The sequence below is a fragment of the Pocillopora damicornis genome, chromosome 7, assembly GCF_964200805.1.
Source record: "Pocillopora damicornis chromosome 7, jaPocDami1.2, whole genome shotgun sequence".
In the NCBI taxonomy this organism is placed as follows: domain Eukaryota; kingdom Metazoa; phylum Cnidaria; class Anthozoa; order Scleractinia; family Pocilloporidae; genus Pocillopora; species Pocillopora damicornis.
Window position 1 is genome coordinate 1 of NC_142676.1, and position 24,185 is coordinate 24,185.

The 24,185-nt window shown below is 38.4% G+C and overlaps 2 long non-coding RNA genes across 6 annotated transcripts; both read right to left on the reverse strand.

The window, feature by feature from the left end:
• Positions 1-3,145: 3,145 nt before the first annotated feature.
• Positions 3,146-11,587, reverse strand: LOC149041912 (uncharacterized). Of its 5 annotated transcripts, none has more exons than XR_016188142.1 (8): positions 10,752-11,587; positions 10,071-10,132; positions 8,552-9,891; positions 7,882-8,195; positions 7,627-7,731; positions 7,075-7,399; positions 5,738-6,596; positions 3,146-5,157 (listed from the first exon to the last, which is right to left on the reverse strand). It is a non-coding gene; the product is annotated as an uncharacterized LOC149041912 (long non-coding RNA). The 5 variants fall into 5 exon arrangements; XR_016188140.1 differs by having other exon boundaries at positions 5,738-5,829; positions 6,317-6,596; positions 7,627-8,195; XR_016188143.1 differs by having other exon boundaries at positions 7,075-7,390; positions 7,627-8,195.
• An 8,134-nt stretch (positions 11,588-19,721) lies between these two features.
• On the reverse strand, positions 19,722-22,287 carry LOC149041913 (uncharacterized). Its single transcript, XR_016188144.1, has 2 exons — positions 21,242-22,287; positions 19,722-21,077 (listed from the first exon to the last, which is right to left on the reverse strand). It is a non-coding gene; the product is annotated as an uncharacterized LOC149041913 (long non-coding RNA).
• Between the last annotated feature and the right edge of the window lie 1,898 nt (positions 22,288-24,185).

The following is a 24,185-nucleotide window of genomic DNA, read 5'->3' on the forward strand; positions in this document are numbered from 1 at the left end:
AACCCACCCTACCCTAACCCTAACCCTACCCTAACCTACACCCACCCCCACCCCTACCCTAACCCTAACCCTACCCTAACCCCTAACCCTAACCCTAACCCTAACCCTAACCCTACCCTAAACCCTAACCTCTCCCTAACCCTAACCCAAACCCTAACCCTAACCCTACACCACACCCTAACCCTAACCCTAACCCTAACCCTAACCCTAACCCTAAACCCTAACCCTAACCCTAACCCTAACCCTAACCCTAACCCTAACCCTAACCTAACAACCCTAACCCTAACCCTAACCCTAACCCTAACCCTAACCCTAACCCTAACCCTAACCCTAACCCTACCCTAACCCTAACCCTAACCCTAACCCTAACCCTAACCCTAACCCTACCCCTAACCCTAACCCTAACCCTAACCCTAACCCTAACCCTAACCCTAACCCTAACCCTAAACTAACCCTAACCCTAACCCTAACCCTAACCCTAACCCTAACCCTAACCCTAACCCTAACCCTAACCCTAACCCTAACCCTAACCCTAACCCTAACCCTAACCCTAACCCTAACCCTAACCCTAACCCTAACCCTAACCCTAACCCTAACCCTAACCCTAACCCTAACCCTAACCCTAACCCTAACCCTAACCCTAACCCTAACCCTAACCCTAACCCTAACCCTAACCCTAACCCTAACCCTAACCCTAACCCTAACCCTAACCCTAACCCTAACCCTAACCCTAACCCTAACCCTAACCCTAACCCTAACCCTAACCCTAACCCTAACCCTAACCCTAACCCTAACCCTAACCCTAACCCTAACCCTAACCCTAACCCTAACCCTAACCCTAACCCTAACCCTAACCCTAACCCTAACCCTAACCCTAACCCTAACCCTAACCCTAACCCTAACCCTAACCCTAACCCTAACCCTAACCCTAACCCTAACCCTAACCCTAACCCTAACCCTAACCCTAACCCTAACCCTAACCCTAACCCTAACCCTAACCCTAACCCTAACCCTAACCCTAACCCTAACCCTAACCCTAACCCTAACCCTAACCCTAACCCTAACCCTAACCCTAACCCTAACCCTAACCCTAACCCTAACCCTAACCCTAACCCTAACCCTAACCCTAACCCTAACCCTAACCCTAACCCTAACCCTAACCCTAACCCTAACCCTAACCCTAACCCTAACCCTAACCCTAACCCTAACCCTAACCCTAACCCTAACCCTAACCCTAACCCTAACCCTAACCCTAACCCTAACCCTAACCCTAACCCTAACCCTAACCCTAACCCTAACCCTAACCCTAACCCTAACCCTAACCCTAACCCTAACCCTAACCCTAACCCTAACCCTAACCCTAACCCTAACCCTAACCCTAACCCTAACCCTAACCCTAACCCTAACCCTAACCCTAACCCTAACCCTAACCCTAACCCTAACCCTAACCCTAACCCTAACCCTAACCCTAACCCTAACCCTAACCCTAACCCTAACCCTAACCCTAACCCTAACCCTAACCCTAACCCTAACCCTAACCCTAACCCTAACCCTAACCCTAACCCTAACCCTAACCCTAACCCTAACCCTAACCCTAACCCTAACCCTAACCCTAACCCTAACCCTAACCCTAACCCTAACCCTAACCCTAACCCTAACCCTAACCCTAACCCTAACCCTAACCCTAACCCTAACCCTAACCCTAACCCTAACCCTAACCCTAACCCTAACCCTAACCCTAACCCTAACCCTAACCCTAACCCTAACCCTAACCCTAACCCTAACCCTAACCCTAACCCTAACCCTAACCCTAACCCTAACCCTAACCCTAACCCTAACCCTAACCCTAACCCTAACCCTAACCCTAACCCTAACCCTAACCCTAACCCTAACCCTAACCCTAACCCTAACCCTAACCCTAACCCTAACCCTAACCCTAACCCTAACCCTAACCCTAACCCTAACCCTAACCCTAACCCTAACCCTAACCCTAACCCTAACCCTAACCCTAACCCTAACCCTAACCCTAACCCTAACCCTAACCCTAACCCTAACCCTAACCCTAACCCTAACCCTAACCCTAACCCTAACCCTAACCCTAACCCTAACCCTAACCCTAACCCTAACCCTAACCCTAACCCTAACCCTAACCCTAACCCTAACCCTAACCCTAACCCTAACCCTAACCCTAACCCTAACCCTAACCCTAACCCTAACCCTAACCCTAACCCTAACCCTAACCCTAACCCTAACCCTAACCCTAACCCTAACCCTAACCCTAACCCTAACCCTAACCCTAACCCTAACCCTAACCCTAACCCTAACCCTAACCCTAACCCTAACCCTAACCCTAACCCTAACCCTAACCCTAACCCTAACCCTAACCCTAACCCTAACCCTAACCCTAACCCTAACCCTAACCCTAACCCTAACCCTAACCCTAACCCTAACCCTAACCCTAACCCTAACCCTAACCCTAACCCTAACCCTAACCCTAACCCTAACCCTAACCCTAACCCTAACCCTAACCCTAACCCTAACCCTAACCCTAACCCTAACCCTAACCCTAACCCTAACCCTAACCCTAACCCTAACCCTAACCCTAACCCTAACCCTAACCCTAACCCTAACCCTAACCCTAACCCTAACCCTAACCCTAACCCTAACCCTAACCCTAACCCTAACCCTAACCCTAACCCTAACCCTAACCCTAACCCTAACCCTAACCCTAACCCTAACCCTAACCCTAACCCTAACCCTAACCCTAACCCTAACCCTAACCCTAAACCCTAACCCTAACCCTAACCCTAACCCTAACCCTAACCCTAACCCTAACCCTAACCCTAACCCTAACCCTAAACCCTAACCCTAACCCTAACCCTAACCCTAACCCTAACCCTAACCCTAACCCTAACCCTAAACCCTAACCCTAACCCTAACCCTAAGCTAACCCTAAACCCTAACCCTAACCCTAACCCTAACCCTAAACCCTAACCCTAACCCTAACCCTAACCCTAAACCCTAACCCTAACCCTAAACCCTAACCCTAACCCTAACCCTAACCCTAACCCTAACCCTAACCCTAAGCTAACCCTAACGGTTTTGTAGGGTTTAGGGTTTTTAGCGTTTAGAGGTCTTCTTCTCTTAGGGTATATCTTAGGGTTAGTTATGGTTGTGTAGGGTTGAGGTTTTTTAGGGTTTAGAGTTAGTTTGCGCCTAGGGTTGGCCTGGTTTGCTTACGGTTGGGTAGGGTTTAGGGTTTTTTAGTGTTAAGAGGTCTTTTCTTGTTAGGGTATATGTTGGGGTTTGTTACGGTTTTTTAGGGTTGAGGTTTTTTTAAGTTTAGAGTTGTCTTGCGCCTAGGGTTGGTTAGGTTTCCTTTCGGTTTTGTAGGGCTGATGGTCTTTCAGTGTTTAGAGGTGTTTTGCGGTTAGGGTATATCTTAGGGTTAGTTACGGTTGTGTAGGGTTTAGGTTTTTTAGGGTTTAGAGTGATTTCGCGCTAAGGGTTGGTTAGGTTTTCTTATGGTTGGGTAGGGTTTAGGGTTTTTCAGTTGTTAGAGGTATTTTCTGGTTAGGGTATATCTTAGGGTTAGTTACGGTTGTGTAAGGCTTAGGTTTTTTAGTGTTTAGAGTTGTTTTGTGCTTAGGGTTGTTTAGGGTCGTTAACGGTTGGGTAGGGTTTTGCTTAGGGTTAGAGTTAGTTTCTTTTTTTTTATACCAGGGTTTTTTTCTGGAAATAATAACCTTTAATGTCTTTTCTGGAACTTTTTACGCTAGGGCAGATTGTTGTTAATAGCAACCCTTACTTATTTTTTTGATAAATATTGATTTTTTTACTTGAATTTTTCACTAGAAATATTAGTTTTTTATAAATGCTTTTAAATATTAACTTTTCTTGCCTTGCTTGGAAAGATCTGAGCTTTAACTGCTTCTTTGGAGATATCTCTGCTTAGTGTTAGGGTTTCGAAATAAAAACCCTAACCGTTTATCTGGGAAATATCTAGGATAGGGTTCATTTTTTTTACTGGAACCATTAATTTGAAATTAACTCTGCCAAAATGTAATCTTAGCTGCTCTCTGGGAAATATTTGAGCTTTAACTGCCCTTTTAGAGATAAATATGCTTAGGGTTAGTTTTTCGAAATAGTATCCTTAACCGTTTTTTTGGGAAATATCTAGGAGAGGGTTGATTTTTTTAACTAGAATCATTAATTCGAAATTATCTTGACTGAAATATGACCTTAGCTGCCTCGGTGGGAAATATCTGAGCTTCAACGGTTCTTTTCGAGATAAATAAGATCGGGTGGATTTTCTGAAATAAGAACCCGTACCGTATGGTTGGGAAATTTGTAGGCTAGGATGGTTTTTTTTAATGGAACTATTAATTTGAAATGAGTTTTACGAAATAATAAACTTTACCGTCTGTCTGGGTAAAACCTTTGATTTAGACTATAATGCGCTGCTTTTCTTAATGAGGATTTCTTTCTTTTCAATATGGCGAATGAAGTTTGGCAAAATTGTTTTTAAAAAGATCTCGTAGTGAGAATTGGAAAAAGAATTTGAATGTTGACGGTTTGGGATTGGGGTTGGGTTTAATTCCTAATCAAGTCAACGTGGTAGTCGGCTTTCTTGCTGTCATATAAAATATTTAATCAAACTTTTATTGCTTGATGTTTCACACTTATATTTTGCACTCACTTATTCTATATATAAACCATAACAAATTCTATATATAAACTATGACGGTAACTTTATTAGAATACAACGAAGATTTGAATACAAAAATATACGCAAGGAATCTTATACTTTACCATTACTAACTGTGGCAATTGAATCACATGCTTATCATTGGCTGGCGGTTGAAGGATTTTTTTTTTATTAAGATAATTGTTACATTTTGTACTGGTAGAGGTCTGCCTTTGAAATTACTCAATTCAGGAAAACTTTTCGAAGTTGTTACGGTTTTTCTATTTCATAAAAAAAGGGTTTTTCAAAAGGCTTTCTCTCAGATATACGCGTTAGTAACTTTTAAATACGTCGCTTATCATAGTGATTTGGAAAAGGAAAATTTTAAGATTGTTCTGGCTGTTGCAGCTTCTTAGGATGTGTATTCTTCTGTCTCTTTCCTGATTTTGTAGTCCTCTTCACGTTTGACACTGTATGTAGATAAAAGGTAGCGATATTAAGTTGGGTTCATTCAAGGTTTCAATACAAAAGTAAACTGTAATTGCTAATATCGAGTCGAATTGCACTAAAGATTGAATTAACAACTATGTTCATAATAACTGGTGCTGGCGTGTTTTTATTATCATAATTATTTAGTTTCGCTCTCCTTTAAACGTATTTGTAGTTAAATAAGAGTGTAAGGTTATATTAGGGCATGTCAATTTCTCCTTTTAGTTTGAATGGTTTCTTAACTTCGTTTGCTTAATACAGGCTTTGATTATGTTTGATGCAATTGAAAAAAGGTATGAATTACTTTACTAATTTTAAATTAAACAAATCTATTAAGTGAACAAGGAATATCTGGTTGCCAGCTTGTATTCAGAATGGTACCGCATATTTGTAGTTTGCCTAATAAAGGGCAAGTTTGAAAAGCTCCTCTTTTTCAACTCGTTGGTTTTTTTTTTAATTATTTAGTTTAAGGTTGTAGTTTCTATGTATTGTCTAGTTGCAAAAGTGATAAACACATCAACTTAAATTTCACCATCAGCCATCTTATAAGCACTAACGTACTTGGGCAGCGACATGCCAGTTTTTTCGAGTCTTGATGAAAACACCACGGCGGCATTTCGATCTTCTGGCAGCTGCTCCTTACAGAAGTAAATCTAGAAATATGTATTTGAGAAAATTTGGCTAAGAATTTACTGCAGAATTGAATATACATGGTTTTAGTTTATAGATTTAATTCTTTAGAAATATTTGTTACTGAAATTTTAATTGGAAAATCTTTTAGTCCCATGCTATGATGTTTTCAGTTCAACTGAGGTTTTCAGATTTTGGTAATTTTTTTTTAAGGAAGGCAGTATATTTAGGGAGTAGGAATTTATTCACCACTAGGTTTAAGCAGTGGCCTACAAATGGTTTGATTTAAACTATCGCCACAGGAGATATATCTACTTGATGCACTTTGACATTTTATTTTGTCTAACAGATTTTTGTTTGGTTTTGGTCATTCGATGGTAGATTGAATCATGAATTAGAGATAACACACAAGATGTTTAAACCTATAATAGACTTGTCTAGATCAGAATAAGCGAACTGCCACTGGCTTGGAATTACGTAACATGTAAAAGTTTCAAGTTGCTGCTTTACTTTTGAATTATTTGATGGTGGTATGAAAGTTTACACATGATCACATTGATGCTGTGAGATTTTATCAACTGTTGTTATCATCAGATCTTTGCTGGTCATGTTGTCAATGCCGTGGCACCTGAAGACTCTTTTTCACTTATCTTGAGAAACTTAGGACAGGGCCTGGAGAAGACAGGATGGTATGAAATATTTCTTTCATTCCTTCTGGAGCTATAGATGGACTGCTCATCAGATTTTCATTTTACGGTATTTATGATATATGTCTTCTCATTGAGTGAACCTGTTGGAGAGAGAAAATTGAAAAGGGATTAATATACCTTGTATACTGCCCCTTTCAATAACATGCAAACTCTGAAGTTTTGGTCCAACAGCTGTAGTTAAGATTGCCATTTTGGCTGTTATCAATAGTAATAATAATTATTATAAAAATTACTATTATTGCGAAACCCCTTCTATTTGAAAAAGGGAACAAATAAAGTGGATCAAAATCTAGCGATCAAAGTCTACACAATTGACGCTTTGAACTTGAAGAATGTAATACACTTCTTCCTTGAGAAGTCTGCTAACAATGTCTACCAAGATAAATGATGTCAGTAAAGCAAAGCTGCTTGGACTGGACTGCACTGAACTTCACTGAATCTGACTTGACTGGGGCCTTTTTATGAATACCGCACTGCCCTTGGTTGTGCTTCTCTAGTCTCAGCTGGAATGCATTGCAGTCGACATTGTGCACCAGATTAAAATACACTGCAATGTACCTCAGATAGCGGGACTGGACTGGACAGCACTACACTGCATTGTTGCAGTTGGCTTATATTGACTTGGGTAGTTCCGGATGGAGATACACTGCAATGTACTTGCATGGATGAGACTTGACTTGAGTAGATGGGACTGGACTGGAGTGAGCGGGACAGGAATGCACTGGCCAGACAGCGATACACTTCACTGCACTGGATTGCTGTAGACTTTGCTTGACTTCACCAGACAGCATTACACTGCACTGTCTTGGATTGAACCAGAAATCACCATACAGGATAGATTGCATAGCGTTAGACTTGGCTTTGAAGGGCTGTTCTGGGATGCCTAGAATGCAATGGAGTTAATGGTGCTACACTTGACTTGAATGCAAAAGACTGCTAATAAAGACTGATAATATACTAAGGATTTAGAAAAGACCGACTTAACCATAGTTTTTTTTTAAGCTAGTGCTAGTCGCATATACTTAAGACAATTTGTGTCTCGAGCATATGAAATGCAACAATGGAAATCATGTAAGTTGTCCTTGAATTTTCCCCCGACTTAATACTTACACTTAATCGTCATGTGTTACCAGCCCCATGGGTTGCTGATTGGATAACTGGGCCTTGTTTGAAAGCATTTCCAACTGATGGTTTTTCTCCTCTGATAACAGAAAACTTTCAGAATACAAGAAACATGTCACCTTGGAAATTATTAAAAATTGACACCAAAGCAATGAGTTGGGAGGCCAACTCACAAATTCTGTAAAGAGAAAATTTCAGATAGTCCAGAACCGAGAATAATTCTTACAAATGTTTCTACCTTACCTTTTAGGTGTATGGTGTCCTACCTCTTCACGAAGTGATCGGGAGTGAGTTACGAGGTCCTTTTGGAAAAAAAAAAAAAAAAAGGGAAATCTAACAAAACTGGTTGCAATCAAAACACGCCGGCCCTACCTCTTTTTAGATGATCTGTAGCGCTTATGGATATTAAGTTTTTCTCCAGTTGCTCCGTACAACGCATCAGGGTTTTTCTATTAGCGAACCAATTTATTTTACTCAGGTAAGTATCATAATACTACAATATTTCTTTACGTACCTACTCACTGATGCACACCTCCCGAAAACCGCCTTATCTTGGGCTGCAAGAATTTTAAAATGTTTTAAGCTCCCAAATCCCTTTTTTATTCTTTCTGTCTAACTTGAGACAACATTAACTACTATACTATAGTGTACAGGACCAATCTATGCCATACTATACTATATCACACCCTACTGTACAATACTCTGATGCACGTGTAATAATATCACTTTTTTGCCATGAAAACTATTATAAGATGTCACATTAGCGAATTTGAAGGTGATAAGAGCACTTGTTCTCTTTTCAAGTGAACACTTATGTAAGGGCTATGCTCTATCACCCGTTCATAAGTGCTTTTTTCAGAGGAATAAAATCTGCTTTGACTAGCTTTTCCATTACTCAGAAATTTTATCGTACCTGTGGCTATGTCCTAGCTTTGGATTCTTCTCGCAGCTGTAGCTTAGATTGTTCTTAAGATCATTTTCTGATGAAGCACTTCACTATTGCTCTACTGATATCCCAGCGTTACAGATTCAGCTACAAATCACTGGAGACCCTTTGATTGCTTATGTCCTTCCAAAGGTCAGCCGATTTCTGGGCTTGGGAGAAAAAATACCAGGAAAACTTTTAAAACGTTCCATTTCGTTTTAATATTCTGCATTAAAAATTCACAAATACATATAATAATGTTAGATTTATTATTTTTTATTGGTTTATCAACTTATTTACATATTATTTTATCTTCCTACTTATTCTTCATTTCTTTACCTTCTTAGGAATTTAGTTGAGAAATAATCACTGTTATTAGTAATTAAGATTATTTCATCACTTTATTTCAATTTTTTATTTATCAATTTGTTTTGGTGTATTTTAAGTTATTAGGTATAGTCTTATGAAGCTATCATTTAGAAAAAGCTCTCCACGACAGCATTTGTAGACACTTCATTAGACTGCTGTGACTGGACCAGACTGGGCTGACTGGGACCTGAATGTGGCGTTTTCTGAATGGCACTTTACTCTAATGGACAGCACCGCACTGCTTTAGGTTGTACTTCACTTGACTCAGCCGGAGTGCATTGCGCTCGACATTGCGCTCCAGATTGAAGTACACTGTACTGTACTTCATTGGGTGGGACTGGACTGGACTGGACAGGACAGCACTTCACGGAACTGGATTGTTGCAGTTCTCTTTTATGGACTTGGGGTGTTCCGGATGGAAATACATTGCAATATACTTGCGTGGATGGGACTGGACTGGAGTGAGCGGGACAAGACTGTACTGGACCAGAGAGCACTGCACTTTGCTGCACTGAACTGCTATAGACTATGCTTGACTTCACCAGATTGCATTACACTGCACTGTCTTGGATGAACTGGAAATCTACTTACAGCATAGTTTGCATAGCACTGGACTGGACTTGGAAATAATTTTCTGGATTGCCTTGATTGCAATGGAGTTAATGGTACTACACTTGACTTGAATGCAAAAGACTGCTAATACAGACTGATAATATTCTAAGGATTTAGAAAAAATCTTTTAAGACGTTTTCTTTTGAAGGTAATGCTAGTCGCAGATATTAAAGACAATTTGTGTTTCGAGCATATGTAATGTAACAATGGAAATCATGCAAGTTGTTCTTGAATTGTCCCTTGACTTAATACTTACACTTAATCGTTATCTGTGACCAGTCCCATGGGCTGTTGATTGGATAACTAGGCCATGTTTAAAAGCACTACCCATTGATTATCTTTCTCCTCTGGAGAGAGAAAAGTTTCAGAACACAAAAAGGGGTTAAATATTAAACATGTCACCTTGTAAATTATTAAACATTGGCATCCAAGCAATGAGTCGAGAAGCCGCCTCACAAATTCTATAAACAGAAAATTTAAGGTAGTCCAGAACCAAGAATAATTCTCACAAATGTTTCTATGTTACCTTTGAGGTGTCTGATAAACTACTTCGTTACGATATTATCTGGGGTGAGTTACGAGGTCTTCCTGAAAAAAAAAATGGAAATCTGATAGAACTTGTTGCAATGAAAACATGCCAGCCTTACCTCTATTTACATAATCTGTAGACCTTATAGATATCAAGTTTTTCTCTAACTGCTTGGTTCAACGCATCAGGGTGTTCCTATTAGCGAACCAAACTATCTTACTCGGGTTAGTATCATAACATTATAACATTTCTTTACATACCTACTCAGTGATGAACACTTCCCAAAATTGGGCTTATCTTGAGCTGCACTAATTTTAAAATGTTTAAACCTGCCAAATCCGTTTTCTATTCTTTGTATTAGAGTTGAGAGAGTATTGACTCCTATTCTATACTATACTATAGTATACAGTACCAAACTATGCTATACTACATTATACTATACTATACCTTACTGCATAGTACTTAGAGTCACTTGTAATAATTTCACTTATTTTGCCATAAAAACTGTTATACGATGACATTCCCGAGTTTTGAAGCAATAAGAAAACTTGTACTCTTTTCAACTTAAGACTAATGTAAGGGCTATGCTCTATCACCCCTTCAGGGGTGCTTTTTTTTAGAGGAAGACGAGCTGCTTTGACTAGCTTTTACGTTCATTACTCAGAAATTTCATTGTACCTGTGCTTGTATCCTAGCTTTAGATTCTTCTTGTAGCTGTCGCTTAGCTTGTAGTTGTGATCATCTTTTAATGAATCACTCCAATACTGCTCTACTGATATCCCAGTGTAAGAAATTCAACCACGAATCACTGGGTACCCTTTGGCTGGTTGTGTCCTTTGAAAGATCAGGTGATGTCTCGGTAAAACTACTGGAGTAAACGAGACTAGACTGGACTGGACCAGACAGTACTGCACTTCAGTGCACTGGATTGCTATAGATTGCTTGACTTCACCAAACTGCATTACACCGCACTGTCTTGGATTGACTGGAAATCACCATACAGGATAGTTTGCATTGCATTGGACTTAACTTGGAAAGACTATTCTGGATTGCCTAGATTGCAATGGAGTTAATGGTACTACATTTGATTTGAACGCAAAAGACTGCTAATAAAGACTGATAATATACTAAGGGCTAAGAAAAGATAAACTAAATCATATTTTTGTAAGCTAATGCTAATCACACATATTTAAGACAATTTGTGTTTTCGGTATATGAAATGCAATGATAGTAATAATGTGAGTTGTCCTTGAATTGTCACCCGACTTAATAATTACACTTATTCGTCATGTGACCAGTCCCATATGCTGCTGATCGGACAACTGGGCCTTGATTAAAAGCACCACCCATTGATAGTTTTCCTCCTCTGAAAACAAGAAACTTTTAAAATTAAAAAAAGGATTGAAATTACAATTAAAAGTAATGAGTCGCGGAGCCGCCTCACAAATTCTGTAAACAGAAATTTTCCGATAGTCCAGAACCAAGAACAATTCTTACAAATGTTTCTATGTTACCTTTGATGCCCTACTTCGTTGTGTTGAGATCTGGAGTGAGTTACGAGGTTCTGCTAAAAAAAAAAACGAAAGAAAAAAAATCTGACAAAACTTATCGCAATGAAAACATACCGGCCTTACCTCTTTTTAGATGATCTGTAGAGCTAATAGATATTCAGTCTTTCTCGAACTGTTCGGTGCAACGCACAAGGGTTTTCCTATCAGCGAACCAACCCATTTAACTCAGGTTAGAATCATAACATTATAATATTTCTTTGCATACATACTCAGGGATGCACTGCTCCCGAAATGGACTTATCTTGAGCTGCACTAATTTTAAAATGTTTTAACATCCCAAATCCCTTTTTTTATTCTTGCTATTATACTTGAGACCACATAAACTCCTATACTATACTACACTATAGTAAACAGTGCCAAAACTATGCCATACTATATTGTACTGTACTATATCCTACTGTATGGTACTACGATGAATGTGTAATAATTTTTACTTATACTGCCATAAAAACTATTATAAGATATCATATTCTCGAGTTTGGAAGCGATAAGACCACCTTCTCTTTTCAATTTAAGTCTAATGCAAGGGCTATGCTCAATCACCCCTTGAGGAGTACTTTTTTTTAAGAGGACGAAAATCTGCTTTGACTAGCTTTTACCTCCATTACTCAGAAATTTTATTGTACTTGTGGTTATATCCTACCTTTGGGTTTTTCTCGCAGCTGTAGCTTAGCTTGTTGTAATGATCATCTTCTCGTCAAGCACTCCAATACTGCTCTTCTGATATCCCAGTGTTAAAAATTCAGCCACGAATCACTGGCGACCCTGTGGTTGCTTGTGCCCTTCCAAAGATCAGCTGATGGCTCGATAAAACTGGGTCTTAGGAGAAAAAATACCTGGAAAACTTTTTAAACGTTGAGATTGCTTTTAATACGCTGCACTAAAAATTATTAATAAGTAAATAATACAATAATATCATAATTAATAATTTTTTACTTATCTATCAATTTATTTACGTATTTTTTCATCTTCCTTCTTATTTATCATTTCTTAATCTTCTTAGGAATTAAGTTGAGAAATGATCACTGTTATTAGTTATCAAGATTTATTTAATTTCTTTATTTCATGTTTGTATTCACCAATTATTTGGTGTATTTTTAGTTATTAGGTATACCTTTATAAAGCTATCATTTAGAAAAACCTCTCCCCCACAGTATTTGTAGATATTTCATTGGGGTGATGTGACTGGACTGGATTTAACTAAATTAGACTTGAATGTCGCCTTTTCTGAAAGGCAGTTTACTCTAATGGACGGCACTGCACTTCCCTAGGTTGTACTTCAGTTTACTCAGCAGGACTGCATAGTGCTCGACATTGCGCTTTAAATCGAAATACACCGCACTGTACTTCAGTAGGCGGGACTGTCTGGACTGGACTGGACAGCGCTGCACCTCACTGGACTGGATTGTTGCAGTTAGCTTTCATGGAGTTGGGCTGTTCCAGATGGAAATACACTACAATTTACTTGCATGGATGGGACTTTACTTGAGTGGACTGCAGTGAGCGGGACAAGACTGGACTAGACCAGACAGCACTGCACTGGATTGTTATGGACTGTGCTTGACTACACCAGAGTGCATTACACTGCACTGCCTTGGATTGAACTGGAAATAACCATACAGGATAGTTTGAATCGCATTGGACTTAACTTAGAAGAACTATTCTGGATTGTCTAAATTGCAGTGGAGTTAATGGTACTACACTTGACTTGAATGCAAAAGACTGTTGGTAAAGACTGATAATATACTAAGGATTAAGAAAAGATCAACTAAATCATTTTTTTTAAGTTAATGCTAGTCGCACATATTTAAGACAATTTGCGTTTCCAGCATATGAAATGCAACAATGGACATCATGTAAGCTGCATTGAATTGTCCCCTGACATAATACTTACTCTTATTCGTCATGGTGGCCAGTCCAATGGGCAGCTGATTGGATAACAGGGTTTTGTTTGAAAGTACTACCCATTGATAGTTTTCTCCTCTGAAAACAGAAAACTTTCAGAAAACAAAAAAGGATTGAAATATTAAACATGTTACTTGTAAATGATTGAACATTGATATCAAAGTAATGAGTCGCGAAGCCACCTCACAAATTCTGTAAACAGAAAATTTCAGATAGTCCAGAGTCAAGAATAATTCTTACAAATGTTTCGATATTACCTTTGAAGTGTCTGATGCCCTTTTCGTTATGATGTAATCTGGAGCGAGTTACGAGGTCCTGCTGAAAAAAACAAAACAAAACAACATGGAAATCGAACAAAACTTGTTGAAATCCACAATATGATCTGTAGAGCTTATGGGTATTACCTTTTTCTCCAACTGCTCGGAGCAACGCATCAGGGTTTTCCTATCAGCAAAGCAAACCATCTTACTCAGGGTAGTAATATAACATTATAATATTTCGTTACATACCTACTCAGTGCTGCACAGCTTCCGAAAACGGGCGTATCTTGAGCAGCACTAATTTTAAAATGTTTTTACCTCCCAAATCCGTTTTCTATTCTTTCTATCAAACTTGAGACCACAATAACTCCTATACTTTATTATAGAGTGCAATACCAAACTATGCTATACTGCAGTATACCCTACTGTGAAGTTTTGTTGCAATCAAAACATGCTGGCCTTACCTCTTATTAGATTGATCTGTGGAGCTTATGGATATCACACTCTAAGTTTTTCTCCAACGTCTCGATTCAACGCATCAGGGTTTTCCTATCAGCAAAGCAACCCATCTTACTCAGGTTAGTGTCATAATATTTCTTTACATACCTACTCAGTGATGCACAGCTCCCGAAAATGGACTCATCTTGAGCTGCAATAATTTAAAAATGTTTCAACTTCCCAAATCCCTTTTCAATTCTTTCTATCAAAATTGAGACCATATTATCTCCTATACTATACTGTACTATACTATACGATAATGGACATTACTAAACTATGCTATACTATACTCTGCTATGTCCCTACTACATAGTACTTAGGCACATGTGTAATAATTTCACTTATTTTGAAATAAAAAACCATCACAAGATATCCTATTCTCGAGTTTGGAAGTGATGAGAACACTTATTCTCTTTCGGATTTAAGACTGATTTACTAGCTATGCTCTATCACCAATTCATAGACGTTTTTGTTAGAGGAAGACAACCTGCTTTGCCTAGCTTTTACTTTCATTACTCAGAAATGTTTTAGTACTAATGGTTGTCCGAGCTTTCAATTCTTCTCGCAGTTGTGGCTTAGCTTGTTGTTATGATCATCTTCTCATGAAGCACATCCCAGTTTCACAAATTCAGCCACAAATCACTGGCGACCTTGTGGTTGCTCGTGTCTTTTTAAAGGTCAGCTTATGTCCTGGGAAAACTTGGTCTTGGGAGAAAAAAATATCTCTTAAACACTTATGACAACGTCACATTTCATTTTAATATTCAGCAAAAATCATAACTACATAAATTATACTATGATATTATATCTATTAATTGTTTCATTTACTATCAATTTATTTACATATTTATTCATCTTCCTATTTATTCATCATTCCTTTATCTTCTTGCGTGTTTAATTAAGAAATAGTCACTTTTATTAGTTATTAAGATTTATTTTCTTTCTTTATTTTATTTCTGATAGATCAATTGTTTTTATTATTGAAGTTGTACTTTAGGTATATTTTTAGTAAGCTGTATTTAGAAAAGGCTCTCTACTAGAGAGTATGAAGATGATCGTTCATATTTTTTTTTCCTCGAACTGCTCGATTTGACGAGTCAGGGTTTTCATATCAGCGAACAAACCCATCTTTAAAGCAGATTAGTATCCCAAAATTATAGTTCTTTAATTACCATCTCGGTGAGAAAATGGGTTTATGTTGAGCCGCAGATATACGAAGTTTAAGGGAAAAAAGGTGAAAATTTTCGTTCAGTCCCCGAAAATGGACACAGTGAAGTTTTGCAATCTCAAACCTTTAAGTCGCGCGAACAGTTCGCAATTGAAAGTGGATGGCTGTGGCTAAATTTAAGAAAATGACCAAACACTCCCAAAAATGGGCTAACATGCAGTTAACACCTAGATGACTTTTATTCCAGGGCTTTTTTTATTGGCAGATTGGGAAGTTATTGAACAAATCCAGTTTAGGCAATCTTTTCGTGAAGCACTCCAGTCCTGTTCTATCGATAATCCAGCTTTAAATTCAATACTATACTATACTGTACTACGAAGTACTTTTCTGGGAGAAAGAAAGTCCGCTTCGAGTAGCCTTTAATCTATTACTCAGAAAATGAATGCACCTGTTATTATGTCCTAGCTTTTAGTTTCTTTTCGCTGTTTTAGCTCACCATGTTGTAATGGCTATCTTTTTATACAGCAATGCAGTCCTTCTCTGATCCGAACTGAACCACAAGGTCATGAAGAAAAGAAAAAAACATTTGTTGTAATCAAAACATACCGGCCTTACCTCTTTCAGATGACCTGTAGTGCTGGTCGACCACGACTTTTTCGTCCAACTGCTCTATGCAACACATCAGGGTTTTCCTATCAGTGAACGAACCCATCTTACACCGGTTAGTATCACATTGTTATAATTCTTCACTTACCTTCTCAGTGATGCTAAGTCGCTGAAAGTGAGCTTATCTTGAGCTGCAGAAAGTTAAAAAAGTCTCAAGCTTTTAAATCGAAAAAAAAGCGCGCTCTTCTTCGAGACAACCTTAACTCCTACACTAAACTAAACTATACTATACTTCAGTCGTGAATCACTAGACATTTAACGTACCTGTGGTTATGTCTTAGCTTTGGATTCTCGTCTCTGTTGTAGCTCAGCTTGTTGTTAAGGCTATCTTTTCATGAAGCACTCCCGTCCTGTTCAATTGATACCCCAGCTTGAAATTCAATACTATATTAAACTATATAGTACATTTGTAAGAGGAAGACAATCTGCTTCAACTGGCCTCTATTCCATTACTTAAAAATTTAACGTACCTGTGGCTATGTCCTAGCCTTGGATTGTCCTCGCTGTTGTAGCTCAGCTTGTTGTTATTGCAATCTCTTCCTGATGCACTCCAGTCCTGTTTTACTGATACACCAGCTTTAAATTCAATTCTATACTATATTATGTAGTACTTTTCTAACAGGAAAACAATCTGCTTCGACTAGCCTTTAATCCATTACTCAGAAATTTAAGGTACCTGTGGTTATGTTCTTGGTTTGGATTCTCCTCGCTGTTGTATCTCAGCTTGTGGTCATGGCTATTTTCTTATGAAGGACTCCAGTCCTGCTCTGATCCCAGTTGAGCCACCAGGTCCTACTAATAAGAAAAATCTAACAAAACTTGTTGTAATCAAAACATGCCGGCCTTAGCTCTTTTAGATGACCTGTAGTGCTGAGCAACCATAACTTTTTTACCAACTGCTCTATTCAACGCCTCAGGGTTTTCCTATCAGCCAACGCACCCATCTTACACAAGTTAGTATCACATTGTTTTAGTTCTTTACTTACCTTCTTAGTGATGGAAAGCCGCTGAAAACAAGCTTATCTTGAGCTGCAGAAAGTTAGAATGTCTCAAGATCTTAAATCGAAAAAAAGGCCTGCTGTTCTTTTATATTAATTCAGGCAAATTCGAGACAACCTTAACTCCTACACTAGACTATACTATATTTCCTTTCCTGAGCCATTTAACATACCTCTGGTTATGTCCTAGTCTTTGATTCTCCTCGCTGTTACAGCTCAGCTTGTTGTTATGTCTATCTTTTCACGAAGCACTTTTATTTTTTTATTATTTATTATTTTTTAAGCACCCCAGTCCTGTTTTACTAATCTCCCAGCGTTACATTCAATACCTTACTATAGTATACTATGTAGTACTTTTCTAAGAGGAAGACAATCCGCTTCGACTAGCTTTTAATCCATTACTAAGAAAATGTAATGTACCTGTGCTTATGTCCTAGCCTTGGATTCTTCTTGCAGCTGTTGCTTAGCTTGTTGTTATGATTATCCATTCCAGTCCTGCTCTACTAATATCTCAGTGTTGCGAATTCAGCCATAAATCACTAGCGACCTTGTGAGTGCTTGTGTCTTTCCAAAGGTCAGCTAGTGTCTTGGTAAAACTAAGTCTTGTAAGAAAAAATACTTGCAAACCGTTAAGACAGCATGGTGCTATATTTTAACATTCTGCAAAAACATTTTTAATAAATTGACCATACGATAAAATTGTACTCAGTTAATAACATAAGTATTTCTTAACTTATTTATATATCAATTTATTTACATATTTATTAATCTCCCTATTAATTCATCATTTCTTTAGTTCTTCAAGAATTCATCAACGTCATGAGTTATTGAGATATATATTTTATTTCTTTATTTTATCTTTCATTGACTGTCAGTTATTCTTGTTTATTTTTTAGTTAGCTGGTATACTTTTATTAAGATATCATTAGAAAGACCTGTTTACGACAATGTCGTAAGTAGACGGTCTTAATTGTGTTGGTGTGACAACTGAAGACAATACTGGACTGAAATACACTTGTATGGGCTTAAATGTGGGCTTTTCCGAATAGCACTTCACTTGACTGGACGGGCTGCAATTCCCTTGGTTGTTCCTAACTTGACTGAGCAGGACTGCATCGTGCTGAACTCAACGGAAGTTAGTTGTTCTCGACTGGATGAAACAGAAATGAGCCGAGGTGTTACGGGTTGCACTGCTCTGCACTGCACTTCACTGGACTAGACTCGACTGCTGTTGACTTATATGGACCTGGGCTATCCTAGATTGAAATGTACTTAGGTGGAAGGAAATTAATGGAATTGAAATACACGTTTCCAAATGAAACTGATAAAGACTGTACTGCACTGCACGTGAATGTACTCCATTGGACTAGACCACACAGGATAGCTTTGCACAGCGCTGGAAGTAAGTTAAAAGGATTGTTCTGGATTGCCTAAACTGCAATGAAGCTGATGGCAATACATTAATCTACCGTTGACTTTTATGCAATAGACTACTAATAAAGACGGATGATATACTGATGTTTTGAGAAACGATCAACTAAATAAAAATTATATTATCACGCTAGTTTTAGTTTCAGTTATTCAAGACAATTCATGTTTTTGAGCATACGAAATGGATGTCGTTTTAGTTGTCCTTGAATTGTCCCATAACTGAATACTTACAGTTAATCGTCATCTGTGACCTTTCTGACGGGCTTCTGATTAGGTCTTGTTTGAAAACACTAGTTTTTCTCCCCTTAAAACAGAAAACTGTTAAAAGACAAAAAGGTGTTGAAATATTAAACACGTCACATAGTGAGTAGTGAACGTTGTCATTAAACCAATTAATCAGGAAAGCACCTAAAAAGTTCTGTAAACAAAAGATTTCAGATAGTCTAAGAGAAAGAATAATTCTTACAAATGATTACATATTACCTATGAAGCGCTCGATGTCCTACTTGTTTATGATGTGATCCAAAGGGAGCCACGAGGTCATGCTGAAAAAAAAAACTTGTTGCAATCAAGACATGCCGGCCTTACCTCTTTCAGATGACCTGTAGTGCTGATTGACCATAACTTTTTCCTCCAACTCCTCTATGCAACGCATCAGGGTTTTCTTATAAGCCAACAAACCCACCGACGTTACCTCCTCTACTAGACTAAACTAACATCTACCATACCTGAAGATTTTTTCCTAGCTTTGGATTCTCCTCGCCGTTGTAGCCCAGCTTGTTGTTATGGCTCTCGTTTTATGAAGCACTCCAGTCCTGCTTTGATCCGAACTGAGCCACAAGGTCACGCTGAAAAGAAAAATCTGACAAAACTTGTTGCAATGGAAATATGCCGGCTTACCTCTTTCAGATGACCTGCAGTGCTGATCGACCATAACTTTTTCCTCCAACTGCGCTATGCAACGCATCAGGGTTTTGCTATCAGCCAACGAACCCATGTTACACAGGTTAGTATCACAGTATTATAATTCTTTCCCTACCTTCTCAGTAATAGAAAGCCGCTAAAAATGAGTTTCTCTTGAGCTGAGAAAGCTTAAATGTCTCCAGGTCTTAAATCGAAAAAAAGGCTCGCTCTTCTTTTATATAAATTGTGGCAAACTCGGGACAACCGTAACCCCTAGACTACACTAGACTAGACTAGACGATTCTTCCTTTCCTGAGACATTTAACATACCTGTGGTTATGTCCTAGCCTTGGATTCTCCTCGGTATTGTAGCTCAGCTTGTTGTTATGGCTATCTTTTCATGAAGAAACCCAGTCCTGTTTTACTGATATCGCAGCTTTAAATTCAATTCTTTACTATATTATACTATGTTGTACTTTTCTAAGACGAAGACAATCCGCTTCAACTAGCCTTTAATCCATTACTCAAAAATTTAATGTACCTGTGGTTATGTCCAAGGTTTGGATTCTCCTCGTTGTTGTAGCTCAACTTGTTGTTATGGCTATCTTCTTATGAAGCACTCCAGTCCTCCTCTACCAATGTCCGTCCTTTAACTTCAATACTATAGTATACTATACTATGTAGCACTTTTTGTAAGAGGAAGGCAATCAGCTTCGACCAGCTTTTAACCCATTACTCTAACATTTAACGTACCTGTGGCTATGTCCTAGCTTCGGATTCTCCTAGCAGGTGTTGCTCAGCTTGTTGTTATGATTATCCATTCCAGTCCTGCTCTACTGATATCCCAGTATTGCAAATTCAACTATGAATCACTGGTGACCCTGCGATTGCTTGTGTCTTTCCAAAGGTCAGCTGGTGTCTTAGTAAAACTGAGTCTTGTGAGAAAAAATACTTGCAAACTTTTAAGACAACGTGGCGCTATATTTCAATATTCTGCAAAAATATTTTTAATACATTGACAATACGATAAAATTGTACTTATTTAACAACGTAACTATTTGTGAACTTATTAATATATCAATTTATTTACATATTTATTTATCTCCTTATTAATTTATCGTTTCTCAAGTTCTTAAAGAATTAATCAATGTTTCAGTGATTGAGATATTTAATTTCTTTGATTTATCTTTTATTGATTATCAATTATTCTTGTTTACTTTCAGTTATTAGGTATACTTTTATTAAGGTATCATTAAAAACGACCTGTCTACGACAATGCCGTAAGTAGACGCTCTTGATTGTGTTGGTGTGTCAACTGAAGACAGGACTGTACTGAAATACACTTGTATGGGCTTCAATGTGGACTTTTCGGAATAGCACTTCACTTGACTGGACGGGCCGCAATGCACTTGGTTGTTCCTAGCTTGACTGAGCAGGATTGCGTTGTGCTAGACTCAACGGCAGTTAGTTGGTCTGGACTGAACGGGACGGGACGGGACAGGACGGGACTGGGCTTAGCGGTTACAGATTGTACTTGACTGGAGTAGACTCGACTGCTTTTGACTTATATGAATCTGGGCTATGCTGGATTGAAATGTACTTAGCTGAAAGGGAATGAATTTGAATTAGACTGGACGGGACTGGACTGAAAATATGTAACAATGGGTATCGTGTCAGTTTTTTTCAGTTTGTCCCATAATTAATAATAAGTCTTTATTAAGCACTCTAAACAACAAACGTGTTTAGTTACAATGATATGAATACTTACAGTAAATTGTCATCTGTGACCTTTCTGATGGGCTGTTGATTGGGCCTCGTTTGAAAACACTAGTTTTTCTCCACTGAAAACAGAAAACTGTTACGAGAAAAAAAAGATGTTGAAATATTAAACACGTCACATTGCGAGACGTTGTCATGAAACTGATTAATCAAGAAACTACCTAAAAAGTTCTGTAAACAGAAAATTTCAGATAGTCTAGGAAAAAGGATAATTCTTACAAATGATTACATATTACCTATGAAGCGCTCGATGTGCTACTTGGTTTTGACGTGATCCGAAGTGAGCCACGAGGTCATGCTGAAAAGAAAAAATCTAACAACTTGTTGCAATTAAAACATGCCGGCCTTACCTCTTTCAGATGACCTGTAGTTCTGAACGGCCATAACTTTCTCCTACAACTGCTTTATGCAACGCATCATGGTTTTGCCATCAGCCAACGAAACCCATCTTAAAAAGGTTAGTATCACATTGTTATAATTCTTTACTTACCTTCTCAGTGATGCTAAGCCGCTGAAAATGAGGTTGTATTGAGCTGCAGAAAGTTAAAATGTCTGAAGCTCTTAAACTGAAAAAGGGCCCGCTCTTCTTTTATATGAATTCTGGCAGACTCGAGACAACCTTTACTTCTACACCAGACTAAACCAGACTAAACTTCCTTTACTAAGACGTTTAACATACCCGTGGTTATGTCCTAGCTTTGGATTCTCCTTTCTGTTGTAACTCAGCCTGTTGTAATGGCTCTCTTTTCATGAAGCACTCCAGTCCTACTCTAATCCGAACTGAGCCACGAAATCATGCTGAAAATCTAACAAAACTTCTTGTAATCAAAACATGCGGGCCTTACCTCTTTCAATTTACCTGTAGTGCTGATCGTCCATAACTTTTTCCTACAAGTGCTTTAGGCAACGCATCAGGGGTTTCCTATCAGTAAACGAACCCATCTTACACAGGTTAGTATCAAATTGCTATGATTATTTACTTACCTTCACAATGATGCATAGTCGCTGACATAAGCTTCTCGTGAGTTGCAGAAAGTTAAACGTCTCAAGCTCTAAAATGGAAAAAAGGCTCGCTCTTTTATCTGAATTCTGGCAAACAAAAGACAACCTTAACTCCAACACTAGACTAGACTATACTATACTATACTATACTATACTATACTATACTTCCTTCACAGAGACATTTTACATACCTGTGGTTATGTCCTAGCTTTGAATTCTCCTCTCTGTTGTAGCTCAGCTTGTTGTTATGGCTCTCTTTTTATAAAGCACACCAGTCCTGCTCTGATCCGAACTGAGCCAGGAGGTCATGCTGAAAAAAGGAAAAAAATCTAACACAACTTGTTGCAATCAAAACATGCCGGCCTTACCTCTTTCAGTTGACCTGTAGTGCTGATCGACCATAACTTTTTCCTACAACTGCTTCAGGCAACGCATCAAGGTTTTCCTATCAGCCAACGAACCCATCCTACGCAGGTTAGTATCAAATTGTTATGATTATTTACTTATCTTCTCACTGATGCAAAGTCGCTGAAATGAGCTTCTCGTGAGTTGCAGAAAGTTAAAATGTCACAAGCTCTAAAATGGAAAAAAAAAGGCGCGCTCCTCTATTTTATTAATTCCGGCAGACTCGAGACAACCTTAACTCTTACGCTAGACTAGACTATACTTCCTTTACTGAGACATTTAACATACCTGTGGTTATGTCCTAGCTTTGGATTCTCCTCTCTGTTGTAGCTCAGCTTGTTGTTATGGCTATCTTTTCATGAAGCACTCCAGTCCTGTTCTACTGACATCCCAGCTTTAAATTCAATATTTTACTATACTATACTATGTAGCACTTTTTTAAGAGTTAGACAATCCGCTTCGGCTAGCCTTTAAATTATTACTCAGAAATTAAACGTACCTGTGGTTATGTCCTAGCTTTGGATTCTCCTCGCTGTTGTAGCTCAGCTTGTTGTGATGACTATCTTCTAACGAAGCAATCTAGTCCTACTCTACTGATATCCGTGCTTTAATCTCAATACTATACTACAATATGCAGTACTTTTTGTAAGAGGAAGACAATCCGCTTCGAGTAGCCTTTAATTCATTACTCAGAAATTTAACGTACCTCTGGTTATGCCCTAGCCTTGGATTTTCCTCGCAGCTGGTTCTCAGCTTGTTGTTATGATTATCCATTCCAGTCCTACTCTACTGATATCCCAGTGTTGCAAATTCAGCCATGAATCACTAGTGATCCTGTGGTTGCCTTTGTCTTTCTAAAGGTCAGCTGATGTCTTGGTAAAACTTAGTCTTGTGAGAAAAGATACTTGCAAACCTCCAAGATAACGTGGCACTGTATTTTAATATTCTGCAAAAAGATTGTTAATACATTGACTATACGATAAAATTTTATTTATTTAGCAACGTAAATATTTCTCAACCTATTTATATATCAGTTTATTTATATATTTATTAATCTCCCTATTAATTCATCATTTCTTTAGTTCTTCAAGAATTAATCAATGTTATCAGTTATTGAGATATGTTTATTTCTTTATTTTATATTTTATTGATTACGAGTTATTTCTGTTTGTTTTTAAGTTATTAGGTACACGTTTATTAAAAGTAAAGCCCAAGTGGCCCAAGGTATCATTAAAGAAGACCTTTCTACGACAATGTAAGTAGACGCTCTTCCTTGTGTTGGTGTTACAACTTAAGACAACATTGGACTGATATACACCTAAATGGGCTTAAATGTGGGCTTTTCCGAATAGCACTTTACTTGACTGGAAGGGTCGCAATGCACTTGGTTGTTCCTAGCTTGACTGAGTAGGACTGCGTTGTCCTAGACTCGGCGGCAAGTAGTTGTTCTGGAGTGGACGGGATGGGACTGGGCTGAGCTGTTACGGATTGCATTGCTCTGCACTTCATTTCACTGGACTGGACTC